The sequence below is a fragment of the Panthera tigris genome, chromosome A2 (assembly GCF_018350195.1).
Source record: "Panthera tigris isolate Pti1 chromosome A2, P.tigris_Pti1_mat1.1, whole genome shotgun sequence".
Lineage (NCBI taxonomy): Eukaryota > Metazoa > Chordata > Mammalia > Carnivora > Felidae > Panthera > Panthera tigris.
In genome coordinates this window covers 105965444-105983706 of record NC_056661.1, presented here as the reverse complement: position 1 = coordinate 105983706, position 18263 = coordinate 105965444, and the positions used below count along the sequence as shown (strand labels likewise).

At 36.0% G+C, this 18263-nt stretch overlaps 1 long non-coding RNA gene across 2 annotated transcripts in view; it reads right to left on the bottom strand.

The window, feature by feature from the left end:
• The window catches only part of LOC122236443, a 46638-nt gene that overhangs the window by 17290 nt on the left and 11085 nt on the right, over positions 1-18263 (bottom strand). The window contains exon 4 of one of the 2 annotated variants that reach the window (XR_006214501.1): positions 8045-8158. This is a non-coding gene — a long non-coding RNA (uncharacterized LOC122236443). Of the gene's footprint in view, positions 1-7754; positions 8159-18263 lie in introns of those variants that run through there. The other variant, XR_006214502.1, reaches the window with a different exon arrangement.

Genomic DNA, 18263 nt, shown 5'->3' with positions numbered 1-18263 from the left:
TCTGATTGCTGAGGCTAGGGCTTGAAGTACTATGTTAAATAGTAGTGGTGAGAGTGGACATCAGAGTGGGATATTAATTTTTTCTCAAAGCATTTTTGATTGAATGTAAGAATATTATTCAGAGGCGCCTGGGTGGCCCAGTCAGTTGAGAGTCTGACTTCGGCTCAGGTCATGATCTCATGGCTCTCAAGTTCGCGTCCCGTATCAGGCTCTGTGCTGACAGCCTGGATCCTGCTTCAGATTCTGTGTCTGCTTCTCTCTCTGCCCCTCCCCTGGTTGCATCCTGTCTCTCTCTCACAAAAATAAATAAACATTAGAAAATTAAAAATAAAATAATAAATGTAAGAATGTTATTCATGTAGATATATTTATTTTGTATCCACTTTTTGTATTTATACGTTGGTTTTAAACAATTTTAGTTGATTCTCTTTGGTTTCCCAATGAATCATCATATCCTAAATAAATAATTTTGGCACCTTGTTCTATGTCTTCCATTTCTATGAAAAGCTTCCAGGCTCTCTCCATGTTATTAAACAATGAAAAGTTTACACTGAAGCATAGACCAGAGTACATGCCTGGACTGCGACCTTGAAGGGTTATCCAATGTATCTCTCTCATGTCCAAATGTCCAGCATCAGTGATGAATTATTCTTTTAAAGGAATTAAAGACATTCCTTAGCTCTCATTTGATGTATTTTTTCAAGTATATATATTTTATCTTTAAGAAACTTTCTGCTTACATTTCAGAGTAAGCTTTTTATTTTTCCTTTATTCTTCATGGTTTAATAAGTTCCTTAAGGATTTAAGAAGATACACAGCAAGCTGGACACAAATGTAAAGGAAAGCAGAGAAATCAGTACCCACCTGTGCCCTGCATAGAGTTTAGCATAGTGTCTGACATAGAGTTGGTTCTGCCTTAAACTTTAAGGAAAAGCCACTTCTAAAAGGCCTAGAAATAAAAAAAATAAATAAATAATACAACTTCTTAAATTGACTTGGATTACTAAGTCTAAAATGAAAAGGAACTTCTAACACTAACATCTTCACTTCTGGGTGCAAGAGAGAAATATCACTAAACGAAAGACTATCATCGATTAGAAAAGCAAATAAAAACTCTGTTATCAATTTAAAGTGACAGCATACTAAGGGAGCCTGCGTGGCTCAGTTGGTTAAATGTCCAACTTTGGCTCAGGTCATGAAGTCATCGTTCACAAGTTGGAGCCCCACGAAGGGCTCTGTGCTGACAGCTCAGAGCCTGGAGCCTGCTTCGGATTCTGTGTCTCCCTCTCTCTCTGTCCCTCTGCTGCTTGCACTCTGTCTCTTTCTCTCTGTCAAAAATAAATATTAAAAAACATTTTTTTTAAGTGACAGCATACTACTGCCACATTTTCCTCAGCCACATCTTCAAGAACAAATAAGAGCATTGAACAATTACTGGGTTTTAAAACTGGAAAATTACAACTGATGACAGATATCAATTTCTGCTCCAACTCTGGAAAATTTTTGTATTCATTTCTCCTTAAGTTTTATGAGGAAAACTCTATTATTGATGGCTCCCTCTTTAGGCATCTTTCTCAAAGTGGGGAAAATTAATGTAAGTACAGGGTTCCTTGGACTTTGACTATATCATGTAACATATTTAATTCATTTCCTTTTCTTGCCAAAACATAAGCTACCACTACTTCCATTACTATAGGAAATACAGAAAAATGACTGGAACTTCCATTTAAAAAAAAAAAAAGGAAAAGTGATGTGAGTCAAGAGATATTCAAGAAGAATAAAGTTAAATCTGACTTTGAGCATATCTTACAGTGGCCCATTCCTTTAGACAATTAATGCTTAGGCTTCACGATCATGATTTATTTTGAGATGTCAGTTTTAAGATCGTGAAGGAAAAATGTTCAAGGCAATGATAATGTCCCACTTTAAAGTTCTTGTGTTTCTGCTTAAATGGTTATAATAACACATGCTGTAGAAATTTTCTATATTTATTTTAGAATTACTGGTATGTGCATATGCATTATTCTTGGTAGGATGGGCATCTTCATATCTAGGGCATCCCACTATGATGACTGATTATGTTCCAGCTGGTCTTTCTCTACTTAGGAATGAAATTTTTTACTAGAGTAAATTTAATCAGACAATCTTGTTAAATGTGGCACTGGTCCCAATCAGTCGAAAGTTTTAAAAAGAAAAAATATATATATGAAAAAAGACAAAAGCTCTAGTCTTTAATGTCATGAACTTCTCCAATGTGAGTTCTGATTTTGGACAGACTTTGAATCATATCTTGAATTCATCACTTACTGGCTCAATTACTTTCAAAGAGCTGTGGAATCCCTCTAATTCTTGGTTTCTATAAGTTGGAGATTAGTATTAATAGCTACATTTCAGGCTTGTCATGAGGGTAAATTGAGATACTGTTTGCATGTATTGGCCAAGTGTCCCCAGATGGGAAGTAGGCAGTAAATGTTGCCTTTTGTTGTTACTATTATGTTTTCTAACCAGTGTCAAAGAATAATTTACAAACCAACCACCTGCATCATTATCTCTTGAGATACTTATTAAAATATAAATTCTAAGTCTCTCTCAGTACCAACTATTTCAAGATCTATAGGCTTGAGGTCTAGGAATCTGGATTTTTCTAAAGAATCCCAGGTGATTCTTCTGCGCATTAAAGTTTGAAAACCATTATTTAATCCTGGAATTTACTTTTATTTTTAATGCTGTTTTCTTATCATATAACAGGAGTTTAAAGTCGCTCATTAGTAATTGTATTAATTTATATTCTTAATATGCTATCTTCCTGGAAGATAATAAATGAGCATTGCTAGGTTTGTATTTTAAAAGCCCAGCCCTGGGGCGCCTGAGTGGCTCAGTTGGTTGGGCGACCTACTTCAGCTTAGGTCATGATCTCACAGCTTGTGAGTGCAAGCCCCGCATCGGGCTCTGTGCTGGCAGCTCAGAGCCTGGAGCCTCCTTCGGGTTCTGTGTCTCCCTCTCTCTGTCCCTCCCCTACTTACACACTGTCTCTGTCTGTCTCTCTCAAAAATAAACATTAAAAAATGATAATAATAAAATAAAAAAATAAGAAGCCCATCCCCCGGGGTGCCTGGGTGGCTCAGTTGAGCGTTAGACTTCAGTTCAAATCATGATCTCACAGTTTTTGGGTTCAAGCCCCATGTCAGGCTCTGCTCTGACAGCTCAGAGCCTGGAACCTGCTTCACATGCTGTCTCTGTCTCTGTCTCTCTTTCTTTCTCTGTGCACCTCCCCTGCTCATGCTCTCTCTCTCTGTTTCTCAAAAATAAATAAATGTTGAAAACAAAAATTTTTAAATGCCTATTCCCTTTCCTTCCTCCCAAGCTCAGGGCCATTGACAACTGCTTCCAACTTCCCTGGAGTCTTCCTGATCTCTTTTCTCCCTGCCCAGGACCACTTGGCTCTCTCTAATGCACTTCTTAGGCACTCTTCTTTTCTAAATATTTGAGCTTTTAATCATTCTCTAAATGGTAACTTCCAAGCCTCTGAATGTCCAAGTTAAAATCCTCAGAAATATAGCCCCTACCTCTCCTTTTAGCCATATCTCCATTCTGTCTCTGACACAGTGTATTCCAATAAAAGAGAAAAATTCATCATTTCAAGTAACTTATTCTGCCTGTTTCAGTGCCCTTCCTTCAGTCATTGAATAACTTTAAATTTCTTCCCATTGACATCATGTCCACTAAGATCCAGCTTGAACGCCACTTCCTCCCAAGAGCTTTTCCAAATCTTTCCAGCTGGAAGAGATTACCTTCTCGAAGCCCTTAGTTACTAACATTCTTCTAACACTTAGATTTTTCTTTTTTGTATTATGTCCACTATTGGTTTGTTTTTTTTCTTTTTTAAAAACTTCTTACAGACAAAAACACATCATCTCTTTCTCTTCATCCCTCATGGTGCTTGGCATAATCCTGATCTTAAGATGATTATTCTAAAGTAACCACTGAATGAATGAGTAGAAGCAACATGTGGCTTGCCAAAATGGTTTTCTACAGACACTCAACTTATAAAATATTATCTTTTGGCACTTTTTTAAAAGCTGATTTATTTATTTTGAGAGAGAGTGCACATGCAAGGTGGGAAGGGGCAGAGAGAGGGGGAGAGAAAGAATCCCAAGCAGGCTCCATGCTGTTAGTGCAGAGCCCCATGAGAGACTTCATCCCACGAACCACGAGATCATGACCTGGGCTGAAATTAAGAGTCAGAGCTTAAGCAACTGGGCCACCCAGGTGCCCCCCTATCTTTTGAAACTTTTAATTACTGTGGGAATGCAAGCAATTCTTGCTTTGTTGAATGTGTATGGACCTTGGAAATCATCTATCCAACACTAGCCCTGCAGTTGAGATACTTCAAACCACAATGACTTGCCCAAATCATACTGTTAAGGATGACACTAGGTCCAGTAGTATATTGGACTAATTCTCTTTCCTGATGATTTATACATTTATTTTGTCATGTATTAATATGCTTACTTTTCACTTTGGTATAGTATATTGTATAAGCTTGTATTAGTTTATTTTATTGCTTATAATGCTGTATTATCAACAATCACAAATTTTTACTGTGATACAACAAGAAGCACTGATCCTCATGCTTAAGAGACAGATTGTTGACTATGTTTCAGCTGAACTACATTGGGTTCTGCTTTAGGCTGTGTTTCAGCTGGGCTCAGCTGCAGACTGACTGCTGGATTCAGGTTTTCTACATGTGTCTTCTTTGGGGACCATGCTAATGGGGCAGCGGCCACCTGCGGCTTTTCTTTCGTGGTATGTCACAGGGCCTCAAGAATTAGACTGAACTGTGACATTATCATCTATGCCCACGTTCCATTGGCCAAAGAAAGTAATTTGGTGAAGCCCAGTATAAATGCTTCTCATGTTGGCGGGGGACTCCAAGTTGACAGGGCAAAGTGCATGGATGCATAGGAAAAATAAGAAGAACTGAGAATAATGATCTACCTACCCCATGTCTTTATAATTTGTTTTTACTATGTTTACATTTATATTTCATACCTGCAATAGGGATGTATGTCAAAATAGTTCATTTCTAAAGATACGATTATAGATATTCCTTATAACAAGTGCACCTTGAAAATAAAATAAGTAAAACTTTACCTACATGGAAATTTAGTTTCTATATCTCCGTTATTAAATTGGAAAAAAAAATGTGTATTCAATTTTGTCTTCACACTTGACAAAGTTTTTATATGATTGGCCTACACTAAGCATTCTCTATTACTCAGTCCTGCCCTTGTGAGAAATTACAGTGATTTCATTCATGCTAGCAATGTAAATAAGTAAAACTCTACTTAAAGATATTAAGGGATTTGGGTTTTGTTTCCTATTTGCACCAGCAAACAGAAGAATGTAAAGGTATGATTTGTAATCTGCAGTGATAAAATTCATGAGAAAATTTCTTAAAAGATATAAATTTTTAGGGGTACCTGGGTGGCTCAGTTGAGCATATGACCCTTGATTTCATCTCAGGTCATGATCTCCCAGTTTGTTGCATCGGGCTCCATGTCTGGCTCTGCACTGACAGCATGGACCCTACATGGGATTCTTTCTCTCTCTCTCTTTCTATCCCTACCCTGTGTACACTCTTGTTCTCTCTCAAATAAGTAAACATTTTTGACAAAGATACAATTTTTTAATAATTACCCAGGTCGAATCTAATGCATGTGGACTAAAATCAGTTTCAGTTAAACCTTCCTTCAAGGAAACCTCATGGAGCATGTTTATATAAATACACTGCAGAGTATTTTACACATGTATGTTGACTGCATGTGAAAATGATATCATTAAACAAAATATTCAACTCTTTGCCTTCTTGAGTGATAACCAGTGATTGCCTATACGCTAGGCAAAATATTATGTAAGAATAATTTGTTAGGCTCTATTATGCAGTCTTATTTCAAAAAGCTTACTACTTAACTATGATACTTAATAAGATCTGTAACTTTGCATTTAGCTATACATTTTCTTACTAATTCTGGGATGGTGAGGGGTGCCTGGGTGGCTCAGTCATTTGAGCATCTGACTCTCTATATTGCCTCGGGTCATAATCCCAAAGTCATGGGATTGAGCCCTGCATTGGGCTTTACTCTGAGCTTGGAGCCAGTTTGAGATTCTCGCTTTCTCCCTCTGTCCCTCTCCAGCACTCCCACTCTCTATCTCTAAAATTGAAAAACAAATAATTCCGGTATAGGCAAACCTTTAATTCCTTTCTAGTTCCTTGTATAGAAGACAGAACAGTTTTGGAAAACTCAAAAAAATAAAAATTTAGGGCTTAATTCTCTTATTTTTTTCTTGGAAATTAATATGCAACTAGAAATTGTTAAACAATGGGGTACTTAAGACCTCAGGTCTGAAAATTCAAGGTAAAGAGTTGTTTAAGAAGTATTATTGCCACAAATATAAAGATTCAATAATGAATTATCTTTAACTCTCAGTTATTTTTTTATCTGTTGGGTGGCCTACCAAAAATCTTTAGCCCAGCTTTCTTCTAAATTTGATGTTGTTATGGGCCTAGCAATTCAGATTTTGTTTTTCTTTTGCCACATACAGTTTAATAACTGCCAGTTCTCTGTTTTTTTTCCAGTTCTGAATAGTGTAACCCATCTGATGTGTTATTTGTCCCCAGCTGCCATGAATAAAGAATAGGTAAGAAAGATGCCACAGGGAAATGAGCCCCCCCAAACTATCATCATATCATTAAAGAGGGGGCACAAACAATTCATTTATTCCAGCCTAAATAGTTTTAGTATCTGCTGTCTCTGTAAGGTACATTGAAGAGGCAGGAAGTATGTTCTAATTTGAAGTAATTTGTAATGAAAATAAGTTGTTCATTTCTGTCTAATTACTCAGTATTGTATTGATTGATTTCAACTAGGGTTCAGGTCTACATCAGGCAAGAGCTATGTGCATGTTACTCTGAGACCATAGTCAACTTTGACAGTGTTGGTGCTTTAAAAGTTCCTTGGCTTTCATTAAAGTCATTTATTCATATTCATAAGGAAAACTGTTCCAATTTTTCAGTACAAAGAATGCCAGACTGGTGAGTAATACTACCTTTACCGAAGTACGTATGTAATGATAAAAAAGAGGATGTCTCAATCTGGTTTTTAAATTTCATTTTTCATGAAATGAGGAATTAAGGGCACCTAGATGGCTCAGTTGGTTAAGTGTCTGACTTTGGCTCAGGTCACAATCTTGCGGTTTGTGAGTTCGAGCCCCGCGTTGGGCTCTGTGGTGACAGCTCAGAGCCTGGAGCCTGTTTCAGGTTCTGTGTCTCCCTCTCTCTCTCTGCCCCTTCCCCCACTTATGCTCTGTCTCTCTGTCTCTGAAAAATGAATAAACATTTAAAGAAATAAATTTAAAAAAATAAAATGAGGAATTAGAACTGTATCAGCTCCCAGGTCCCATCAGATAATAGGATGAAGTAGTAATGAAGAATTATGTTTAGTCATTATTTTTATATACCAGTATGCATAATGATCAAAATACAGAGCATATTCAGAATGGTCCTAAGTGTGGAACATGTGACAGGATTATTTGTTGAGATACTAATTTGTGTTTCATTTTCATTGCTATGGAAGGATCAGAAAAAAAAAATAGCCATTTTTACTTAGTACCTCTATTCCACTCCTTTCCTCATTTCAGAAAGTAGCCTAGAATTTATATTACCTAAAGATAAACTTCCCTTCGAGCACTTGTTTCAAAAGCCTCAGTTTATTAAGGTGTCATGCTGGACTCTGGAAAGAAAGGCAGAAGGAACGAGCAAGATACAGAGGAGAAGCATCAAAGTAGAAAAAGAAGATTGTCTCAAATAGGAAGGTGATGAATGGCTCTTACACCCATGATTAACAGGGGTCCACACATCATTTATAGAAACCCTAGAAGTGCAGAAGAACCTGGGGAAGTTTAGTTGAGTACTTGGGTCTTCTAAGGAGGCTTCTCTTGAAGTAGTTGACAAAGCTTCCTTTGACTGGCATTACCTACCTACCTTCAAGAAGAAGTAGGCTTGCATATTGAGTATGTCTTCAGGAGTCATGTTGACTGAAGTTGCCTTCCCCCATCTTCCAGTCGTCCCATGAAATTCCTTGATTCCAGTGTGGTTCTAAAGAGACAGATAGATGGGGCTAAAATGACTGAATGTGGATCTCTTACTAGCCAAGCAAGAAGAAGCTTGGAGTCAGATTCAATTTTATTTAATGATGAAAAAGTTAATGTAACATTTATTCCTTGTGAGTTTAGGAACTAAAAATTATAATGGCAAGAAATATTAAGCAGTAAAAAATTCTTTGAAAATAAGCTATAAACATAACTGAATAATTAAATTAGAATTATTTTCCTTCCCCCGAACATGAAAAGTTAAATTCAAACTATACATAGGGAAATAGAGTGAAAATAGTGTTATTGTTTGTAGAATGGATCACTGTAGATAAAAATTCTCTAGGATTTTTAAATACACAGAGAAATTTAAAGATCTCAAACTTATTTTTATAAACCTAAGGGGTAAAAATTCTTAAATTCAGCCTTTTTTAGCACTTATAGATGTACATCACTACACATTCAAGACATCTGCCTCTACAAAGCTTAGTTATTTTAGGATATAGCCCAGTGAACTTGTCAGCATGATGTAGTGGTGAGAAAAACATTCTACTGTGTGTCAAGTATCCTGACTCTAGTCCCAGTTTCTGACCTTAACCCTGTGAACGTGGTTACATCACTGAACTTCTCTGATTCTCAGTGATATCATTTATAAGTTTAAAGGATGGTGATGAGAGATTCCAAAGCTTCGGCCAACTTGAATTTTCTATTGTAATTTTTCCAAATACTTTATTTTCCTGGCGTTTAGTTGAATATCCTAAGAACCACCATCTTCACTGACGTTCATGTACTAATATTGCCAGTTGAAGGAGTCACTGTAATGATTCTTGCATCAGCTAACAATTTCAGAATTCTCTTTTCTTATTGTCTTCAGAGTCCATTTGAATTCCACAGCAAAGTATCAATACTATGACTTTAAACTCACATCAGTATTTGAACAAAGGCAACATTCCGTGCCTCTTTTTATTCACGAGATGCCCTCCAAATGGTTCATTTCAAAGAAAATCCACAAAGACTCTCTTCCATTAAAATTATTTAACAAAATTATGTTGCTAGCATTGATGACATCTGCAAATGATGAAACCCAAAAGTATTTTAGGCATTGTCACTGTCTTTGAAATAAGCATCATCCTTTAGTTTATATATTGAGTTTAATTCACTAAATGTAAGGAATGTATGTTTGCCTTAGTTTTTTTTTTTTCTTTCTTTTTTTTTATGAAACATCAGTAAGATTTCATTAATTGTAGGAAGTGGTAGGCCAAGGCAAGAAAGAGTGTATATTTACATCATTTCCTGGTCTTCAGCATCAGAAGTAATGATACCATACTTACATCCAAGTTTAAAAAGGAGGCTTCAGTTTTTGCATATGCACATTTTAAACTGAACAGAAGTTTATACTTCAGAAATACAGGGAGACTGACAGGGAATTTCTGAACGAATTTATTAGGAGGTGAAAAGTAGTAGTTCAAGCCTATTTTGTTTTCTCAACACATTGCATGTTTTTATTTTTTCTTCTTTTTCTTTTATGCATTCTTATGTTTACTTTGTCTTTATTAAATTTAACACTAGAAAAACTAAAAACAATATATATAGCTTGCAAGACTCCAAGTAAGAAACATAGATGGAATACCAAAGTATACAGGAAGACATATTAAGCAAAAAACAAAAAACAAAACAAAAAAACCCCAGTATTTATAGAAACGTCAATTTCAATTAGGATTTCTAGAAAATGTGTCGGTCTCAGAAGGGGTAACAACTTAAACTAATAAAACATGTCAGAGAAGCTGCAAAATCATGTATTGTTTTGATTTTTGATTTGAATATAGTTGACACATGTTACATAAGTTTCACGTGTACAACATAGTGATTCAACCTCTCTGTGTGCTATGCTATGCTCTCTACAAGCATAGCTGTCATCTTTCACCATACAATGTCATGGCAATATAACTGACTATATTCCTATGCTGTACTCTTATTCCCGTGGTTTATTCATCCTGTAACTGGAAGTCTGTATCTCCGCTTCTCCTTCACCAGTTTTGCCTATCCCACCATCTTCCTCCCCTCTGGGGAAGCTTTTTGTTCTCTGTATTTTTAGGTCTGATTCTGCTTGTTTGTTTGTTTCCTTGTTGTTTTGTTTTCTAGATTGTACATATGAGTGAAATCATTACGGCGTTTTTAATTATCAGTCTGACTTAATTCACTTAGCACAATACCTGCTAGGCCCATCCATGTTGTCACAAATGGTATGATCTTATCCTTTTTATGTCTGTGTAATATTCCTGTATGTGTGTGACCTCTTCCTTATCCATTCGTCTATCAATGACACCTAGCTTGCTTCTATATCTTGGCTATTATAAAAAATGCTTCAATAAACATAGGGTTATATATATCTTTTCAAATTTATGTTTTTGTTTTCTTTGAGTAAATACCCAATAGTGGAATTACTGTATCCTATGGTATTTCTATTTTTAGTTTTTTGAGGAAACTGTGTACTGTTTCCCACAGTGGCTGAACCAGTTAACCTACCCACCAACAGGGCGGGAGAGTTTCTTTTTCTCCATATCATTGCCAACATGTGTAATTTCTCATCTTTTTTGTTTTTGCCATTCTGATGGTTGTAAGGTAATGTCTCATTGTGGTTTTGATGTGCATTTTCCTGATGATTATCAATGTTGAACATCTTTTCATATGTCTGTTGGCCATCTGTGTTTTGTTTGGAAAATGTCTATTCAAGTCCTCTACCCATTTTTTAATGGGATTGTTGCTTTTGTTTTTGATTTTTTGGTGTTGTGTAAGTTCTTTGTTTTGGATATTAATTGCATATAAGATATATCATTTACAAATATTTTCTCCCATTCTCCATTTTGTTTTGTTGATGGTTTTGTTCACTATGCATATCTTTTTATTTTGATATAGTCCCACTAGCTTACTTTTGCTTTTTTCCCCGTTCCTTAGGAAAATCTTAGGATTTTTATGGTATCAGGTCTCACATCTAAGTCTTTAATTCATTTTGAGTTTATTCTTATATATGGTATAACACAGTGGTCTGGTTCATTCTTTTGCAGGTAGCTGGCCAGTTTTCCCAGGACCATTTATTGAAGAGATTGTCTTTGCCCCATTTTATACTATTGTATCCTTTGTCATAGATTAATTGATCATATAAGCAAGGGTTTATTTCTGAACTCTCGATTGTATTGATCTATGTGTCTAGTTGGTGCCGTTCCATACTGTTTTTTTTTAATTTTTTTAACATTTATTTATTTTTGAGACAGAGACAGAGCATGAACAGGGAGGGTCAGAGAGAGAGAGGAAGACACAGAATCGGAAGCAGGCTCCAGGCTCTGGGCCATCATCAGCCCAGAGCCTGACGCGGGGCTCGAACTCACGGACCGTGAGATCGTGACCTGAGCTGAAGTTGGACGCTTAACCGACTGAGCCACCCAGGAGCCCCAGTTCCATACTGTTTTAATGATGACAGCTTTGTAGTGTATCTTAAAATCTGGAATTATGATAGATCCAGCTTTGTTCTTTATTCTCATGATTGCTTTGCCTACTTCAGGGTCTTTTGTGGTTCCATACAAATTTTAGTACTTTTGTTCTAGTTCAGTGAAAAATGCTACTGGTATTTTGATAGCATTGCATTGAATCTGTAGATTGCTTTGGGTAGCATAAACATTTTAACAATATTATTCTTCCAGTCCATGAACATGGAATATCTTTCCATTTGTTTGTGTTGTCTTCAATTTCTTTTATCAGTGTTTTAGAGTTTTTAGAGTGCAGATCTTTCACTTCTTTAAGTTTATTCCTAGGTATTTTATTTATTTATTTTTGGTGCAGTTCTAAGTGGAATAGTTTCCTTAATTTCTCTTTCTGTTACTTTGTTATTAGTGCATAAAAACATTACTGCTTTCTGAGTATTAATTTTGTATCCTGAAACTTTACTGAATTCATTTCTTACTTCTAATAGATTTTCTACTGTAGTTGTACAACTTAGGAGTTTACTTTTCTTCCTTAACAATATGGATGCCTCATTTTCTTTCTTTCTTTCTTTCTTTCTTTCTTTCTTTCTTTCTTTCTTTCTTTCTCGGTTGTGGTGCCTGGGGCTTTGGGTATTATGTTCACTATAAGTGAGCCTTTTTGTTTCGTTCTTGATCTTAGAGGAAAAGCTCTCAGTTTTTCACCTTTGAGTATAAGGTTAGCTGCAAATTTTTCATATGTGGTTTTTATTATGTTGATGTATATTCTCCCTATACCCACTTTGTTTTTATCATGAACAAATGTCAGATTTTGCAAAATGCTTTTTCCGCATCTATTGAGATGATCACATGATTTTTATTTTTAAGTTTGAACATAATCTTAAATAACGTTTTTTTAAAATTCCTCCACATTTTATGTATATGCTGTCATGTGTTACATATTTTTTAAAAGTTTATTTATTTTGACAGTGAGCATGCACATGTGTGTGAGTGGGGGCGGGGCAGAGAGAGAGGGAGAGAGAATCCTAAACAGGCACAGCCCTACCAGGACAGAGACTGACATGGGGCTGGATTCCACAACTGTGAGATCATGACCTGAGGTAGACTCAGAGGCTTTGATGATGGAGCTACCTAAGTGCCCCATTTTATATATTTTTACTCATAATTTTCTTGTTCTTTATTTTCGAGTATATTCTCTGCCCCCCATTTTGCTTGACATTCTGTGTTGTTGCTGTAGATTAGGAAGAGTAGATATTTGTAAACTTGGAAGAATGGACTGTGTCTCCATCTCTCTTGCTTTCTCTCTTTTTTCTCTCTTCTGTATCTTTTGCCATTCTCTCTGTCTTTTGTTGTGCATAGGCTGTTCAGTCAGCCCTCAGTTCTTCAAGAATTGCTCTCTAAATGGGTATAATATGATGCTGTGTTCTATGGAGGAGGTGAGTTCACAGTCTTCCTACATCACCATCTTGGACCAAAACACTTATTTATGATTTTCTTTTAAAAAAAATGCCTTTTTAGAGAGGCATCTGTTAGACATGTGTCCACTGCTAACTGAAGACCCAGAATATCAAAGGGCCAGCATTCTTTCAAATATAAAGACTAGGGATGTTTCCTGGAAATCACTTCAGTAACTCTACAATTAAAATTTGCATACATATTTTTTGCACATTAGCCTTTATCAGTGGGAATTGTTTACAGCACTTTAATGAGACTAAAATAAAGGCATTCATTTAAATTCTGAATACTCAGATTTGTCCACAGGATTTGTGGACAGGAAAGAAAGCAGAAAGGGGAGTAATTCATTTTATAGTTAAAAAAACTAAAGCAGACACATCATTGAGTTTCACAAAGTTAGACAGTAGGCTATGTTAAGTCTAGAACATAAAGAACCTTAAGCCATTTATCTTTGGAAATAAAGTCAGAAGGATTAATTCTCTCATTAATACTTTCTGGCCACAGTTTGTGGCCAGGGAAGTACAAGACTTTTTGGCCTATAAATTAAGTTTTCACCCATTCCCTAAAGAATAATGAAAATAGCTAAATACAAATATAAATAACCCGAAATAAATAATCTGTGGTGGGATGCAGCTTGTCTTATGAAGTGTCTGAATTTTTTACATCACCAAAGAAGTCATCTTTAGTTTCCTTAACCCACAGAAAATAAACTAAGCAATCAAATTGTAGGAAAATCTCATATGAATAGACAGATAGGTTGTAAATATTTTCCTCTGCCCCATATTTTAAAAAAGTGTTTATATATTTACATACACACATAAGCTAATCCTAAAGTATGCTTGTTTTCAATTCGATTTAAAATTCTCAACTCTTTCCTTTATGACCTAAAAATTAAGCCCATATACATGACTTGAGTTGGAAAGCAAATCTTTTGTAATAGTACATAAGCCATCTCCTGACAATATTAGTAACCACTTCCTAAATTCCATGTTATATTTACTTTACCAAACAGGAAATGCAAATTCTCCTTCTTTGTTATTCTTCCATTAAAGATATACCACTTCATTGAATTAGGGACTTTTGTTGAATACAAGCCAACCATTAAAAGAGATTATGAGTACCAAATATACATATACATCTTACCCCTTTCATTCTTAAAAGTGTGGAAGAATAGAAGAGAATAGGAGAGAATTAGAAAACATCTAAGCAGTCCTGTTCTAAGACAAGAGGACACTCAGCACTTTTCCAGGGCCCCGGACTTATATGGGCTTTCATTTGTATTTTACTCCCCAAACATTATTTTATCTTGAAAATATTAGGAATTGGCTTGCATATAAGTATTTCAGTTCTTGATACTGGTCATTTATCTGAGATTCTTCTTTAGAACCAATGATATATACGGCAAATTAATTGGAAGTTACATTTAACATTTCTTTCCTATCTCCTAATTTTTTCTCCCTACTTCCCTGCCCCGCCCCCCCCTTCTTTTTAGTAATAGCTAAATTGATAATACAAATTTAGAAAGGATTTGTGTTTGCGGAGATTAGTGAAAATATAGCAAGAAAGATAATTTTTTAATGATAAAGAGTTTTTATTTATATTGTAGGATTTCCTGAGTGTATAAGTTTGATATTTGTTTACACACACTGAGGATAGAGGGAGGAACAGGAGACCACTGTGGTCCCCCCATCAACAGTGTCACTCCATAGAGCTGGAGCTGTGAACTGGTTGCAAAAAAACAGGGGGAAGTAATAAGGGAGAACTAAAGTGGAAAAGTTATGAAGAAATACAGATAAGTGTTAATTTTATTATTGTTTATTATGCAGCCACTATTGTTAAGTATATCATTAAATGATCATTTAAGCCAACAATAATCTTGTAAATTGGATGCTATTTTTATCTACATTTCAAAAGTATGGAAACAGAGCTTACAAATATTAAATAACCTGCTCAGGATCACACAGCTATCAAATGGCAGCACCAAGTTGTGGAATCAGGCAATCTAGCCCTGGAAATATATCCCTTCTCAATGTCTTCCTCCCTCCCATCTTCTCTCAGTTGAATCCAACATATTTCTTTATCATTATTTGTCTTCCTAGGCGAGAAGAAGCTTGTTTCTATTCAGAAAAATTTCAGCTGCATTATCAAATTTTTTTTAAATAATGAGATAAATATGTATAAGCTGGGAGAAAGTAAATTTAACAAGCATTTATCTAAGTGCTTGACAAAAGGTAATTACTTTTATTCTTTTATCAACACTGTGATGTAGGAATTTTATTTTCCCCATTTTGCAGAACAAATTAAGCAGAAAAGTAAACTGCTAAGTAGAGATGCTAGGATTTGCACCAAGGCAGTCTGGCTCCAGAATCTGTCTTAACAGGGGTTGACTTGTCTGTGAGGCACATGGACACAATGCCAAGGGTCCACCATATTTTAGGAAGACAAAAAATGTTTTAATCTGAGTTTTTTTCTAAAATCAGAAGCAAAAAAAGAACATCATAACATTGATTATATAATAAATACAATGAATATGATAATATTGAACACATAATAATGATTCCTTATGCCAACACGGACTCAAAATATAATAATATAATTTTATGTATGTATGTATTTATTTATTTTTCAGTGAAGGAAACAGCCCATGAAAGCAAATGTATTCACAGCCCACAGATATCGAACTATAGCCATGTTCTTAGCTGCTGTGCTATGTTGACTCTCATTAATATATAAAGTTCATGGGTGCCTGGGTGGCTCAGTAGGTTAAGCATCTGACTTCAGCTCAGGTCATGATCTCATTGTTCCTGAGTTTGAGGCCTGCAGCAGGCTCTCTGCTGTCAGCACAGAGCCTGCTTCAGATCCTCTGTTCCCCGTCTCTCTCTGCCCCTTCCCCACTAAGCGTGCATGCACTCTCCCTCTCAAAAATAGACATTAAAAAAATAATAAAATAAAACAAATAAATAAATAAATAAATTTCACATTCAAACATTCTTCAATTTAGTTGTGGAAATAATTTTCTCCCATAATTACCTACTTATTATTTAGCACTCTTCCTATTTCCCAGTTAATGGCATTCCATCCACTCTTTCTAACCAAAAGGAATTAAGAAACATGAATCTTCCTTTTCATGCAGATATCATTCATTACTATTAAACCCCAGACTCAAAATCCTAAGACAAAGTGCTTTTGGACAATAAAATGTAGCTGAGGTCAATTTCACAAAGCATAAGACTGAAATCAAGTAAATTATTTCACTAGGCCTCATTAATTCTATGGAGTGCCACATTTGGTGGTGGGGGTAGGGGTTGATAACATAGATCTGAAAATACTCTGAAAATTAAAAGACAGTTTAAATGTCGCATCCTGATCTGTACTGATGTCTGGCCTTGTTACAATCTACAATTATTTTACTTTTTGTGTGAACATCCATGCTTTACTAGACAAATAGTATTATGTTACATTCCAGAGTTCCATACCCTTTGAATGTTATTCAATACTCACTGTATTAAGGTATGTATTTATTTTCTTTGCTCTGCAAAAATAATAAGGGTTTCAAACAAGAGATTGAGGGCCCATACTTTGTTTTGAGGATTCAGGTTATAATAGTAGTTCCCCACTTCCAGCTCTCAGTCAGGTGCCTGTATAGAAAAATCTTTTCGTGCATTGTTATGTATTGCATATTCATGCCCCTCCCCCCAATTCATATGTTGAAATCCTACTCCCCCAATATGATGATATTAGGAGGTCAGGCCTTTGGGAGATAATTAGAATTAGATGAGGTCATGAGAGTAAAGCTCTCGTGAATAGGATTAATGTCCTTATAAAAGTTGCAAGAATGCTGGCTTCCTGTCTCTGCCCTCTGCTGTATAAGAATGCAAGAGAAGGCGGGAATTTGTGAACAGAAGAGGGCTCTCCGTGGCATATGACCATGTTGGTGTCTTGCTCTTGGATTTCTAGACTCCAGAACTGTGAGAAATAAATTCTTAATGTTTATGGGTTGCCCCACGTATGTTTATTACAGCAGCTTGAATAGACTAAGGCACATACATACACATACAAACATACTTATATAATACAAGCGTGTTATGAGATCACAATAGTTAATTTATAGAAGTTTTTCAAGTATATGCCCTTTGTACTTTAAAATTTTTTGCTTTATTTTTTAATGTTTATTTATTTTTGGGAGAAAGAGAGTATGAGCAGAAGAGGGGCAGAGAGAGGGAGACAGAATTGAAAGCAGGCTCCAGGCTCTGAGCTGTCCGTACAGAGCCTGATGTGGGGCTCCAATTCACCAGCAGTAAGATCATGACCTGAGCTGAGTCTGATGCTCAACTGACTAAGCCACCCAGGCGCCCCTTAATTGTTTTTTTAATGTATTTTTTTTATAAAATAATTTTACAGTCAAAGGTAAGTAGTTCCCCTCTCCTCTGACATCCACCCATCCCTACCCTTGCCTTTTTTGTTATTTTTGGGTTCTTATCCGGTAGAAGACTGTTAGCTTTCTGTTAAATCTTATATAGGTTTTTTGTTTTGTTCTCGTTTGTCTATTTATTTATTTATTTGTTTTGTAATTTTATCAATCCCCAGTCGAGAGAACTGATGAACTACTCAACTCTTTGTAAAGAACGCTCTGTTATTCTGAGTGACAATTTTATCTTTTCCTGAGTGAATTCATTAAGGCTTTAGGTGCCACAGAGACTGAGACTTAGGACCCTATAGATGGAAAAAACAAAACTGGAGATAGAAGAAAGGACTCAGGGGAAGCAAGGTGGGTGGAGGGAATCATTTCATCAATATTAATTGGTACCAATTTTCTATAATTCTTATTATAGCCTTTTCTTAGAAAAGAACATCTTTGGGGCGCCTGGGTGGCGCAGTCGGTTAAGCGTCCGACTTCAGCCAGGTCACGATCTCGCGGTCCGTGAGTTCGAGCCCCGCGTCGGGCTCTGGGCTGATGGCTCGGAGCCTGGAGCCTGTTTCCGATTCTGTGTCTCCCTCTCTCTCTGCCCCTCCCCCGTTCATGCTCTGTCTCTCTCTGTCCAAAAATAAATAAAAAACGTTGAAAAAAAAAAAAATTAAAAAAGAAAAGAACATCTTTTATGTCCACGTGGTGATATTTAATCAGTATAATTAGTAGCCCTAGTGGTAGACTCCTTCTACCTGCTGCTTTGCTGCTTTGTT